Below are 2,329 nucleotides of genomic sequence, written 5' to 3'. Positions count from 1 at the left end.
TGTGGGATGAGGTGAACTCAGGATCCTCCTATTCCACCATCTTCCTAGAAGTCTGTTTGGTATTTTTATGAACACTGTGTTCATCCATTTTTGTTCCATTTTCAGATGGCATCTTTATGAATATTACTTTGAACTCTTTATCAGGTAATTACTTATATCCATTTCATTAAGGTCTTTTTCTGATATTTTATCTTGTTCTTTCATTTGGAACATATTCCTCTGTAGATTATTTCTAATTAAGTTTATCACTTATCTGCAAAAAAAAAAAAAAGTTTATCACTTATCTGCAAAAAAAAAAAAAAAAAAAAAAAAAAGCTGAAGCATCTACTTTTCTCTTTTCTCAAAGAGCCAAATTATCTTAATTATCTTAATGTAGCAGAGATGGACTCTTGATTAGAGCCACAGAAAACTGCTAGGTAGATGGTGAGCAGGTTATAAACTGATATTAATTCACTATTATATTAATTTAGATGCATGATATACTGGTGAAGAATATCATTTAACAAAATCTTTCTAGTTACAGTGTTTTCCTCTAATTTTTACCTTCCTTGTGGCTGTTTTGGTCTTAGTCTGACACTGTAAGGAAATTCACTGTGAAGTGTGGAATAAGTGAGCATGTTTCCTCTGTCCTCAAAAGTTCACATGCAAGCCTGTGAACTTGGAAAGAGAACAAAGCTTTCTAATATGGTAAACCAAGAAAATGTAGATTAAGAAGTCTGGTTTCCTCTTCTTTGCATCAGTATATAACAGCTGTCAGATACCACTGAATAATCTACTCCTCCTGTTCCTGAAAGGTAGATAGTTATTATTAAAGCATTTCCAAAAGGAAGTATGATTTAATTTTGAACAATGGCATGAATGAAGTAGGTAATGCAACAATATAAGAGAAACTTCAAAAAGTGTATTATTTGCGTTTGTGATTTTTTGGTCCCACCTAATTCTACTCTTTCCACAGGTCCCTGAAACCTCACCAGCAGGCTGACATCCTGATAAATTCTAAAAGAAAGAAAAACAATGTAAAAGGCAAGGCGGGTGTGGCAGCTAGAGAGGTCATGGTGAACAAGAAGGAAAGTGCAGCTACTCAAGTGTACGCAGATAAAAGCATTAGGTTCAAGGGATGAAAGGAAGTATATCAGGTTGGAGAGTGCCCACATGGTACCTGATTGACAAACTTCAAGGAAAGAGGCCAACCTTTAGGGTCCTCGGTTTAGCCCTCACTTCCAAACAAAGCAAGTTGCAAGACTAGTCCTAACGTCAAGCAACAGAAATCTTCCTTCCTTTTGGAAAAGCGAGTCAAGGCATCCTTCTGTGCCTTCTTCTTGCTAAAAGGGCCAGATTTCTCTTGAGGTCCCCGTTGTTAGAAAAGACTTGTAAAGGCGGTGATGACATTGTGCAAAGAGTATGGTCATTAAATAAAAATACGAGTCCATGTTCATCCAACCCTACAGGAGTTAATTCCCCTCCCTGAGCCTCAAATACTTCACCTTAAAAAGGTGGTAGGCAGATTGAACCAGAAAACAAAAGATTGGTTTCTAAAGGACTTATTTTCTCTATTTTCTTCTTTACTTCATTCTTCCAATTTAAAAACTTAAGCTATAATATATCATAATCTACCTGCTTTCCATATACCTGAGATTCATATACTGTCTGAGTAACATGATAAAGTCATCTTTAGAGACATATACACATTGGTTTCAGAATGACACCCCCTAGGGTCTTGGCTGCCAATTTGGTCCAGGAACACACAGTCAGCCTCCTAATGCCAGTCAGTGTCCTTGCCAGCACCCACTGCTCATGTTCTAGTTGATACTCTCTCGGGAGACATATTTTCCTTTCTAAAATGTATACTTTTTCCTTCAAACAATGATGGATATATGGATAGATCTTCATTTGACTCACTACTTGAACAATCAGCTTTTTATATTATTTCTCCAAAGCAGAATTAATTCACTTAATTTGGGGTTGAGTCACCAGTCTCTTTGTTGCACAAAAAAATTTTAAGATTTCACCCAACTCTGGCATGAAAGTTCTTGTGGAATATCTTGTGGTATCAGCCTTTCTAGGTAGTCTAGTACATACCAATCATAATTGACTTGATCAACCAAACATGAAACTCATTCAATACTACCCCCTCAGGAATCAAATTCTTAAGCATTTAGAACTTAATAAATTCTAAATCAGAGCTATATTCACAAGTTAACTTTTTCCAGCCCTCATTATTGTGGAGAGTCTCAAATTTACTTCATGTTGGACACTGCCAGGAAAGTGTTCAAAGCACTCCATACTTAAAGTCACATTTGCCTTCTTTCACATCCACATGAGACCAAGC

This window comes from Canis aureus, chromosome 24, assembly GCF_053574225.1.
Source record: "Canis aureus isolate CA01 chromosome 24, VMU_Caureus_v.1.0, whole genome shotgun sequence".
Classification (NCBI taxonomy): Eukaryota; Metazoa; Chordata; class Mammalia; order Carnivora; family Canidae; genus Canis; species Canis aureus.
This window is presented reverse-complemented; position numbering follows the sequence as displayed.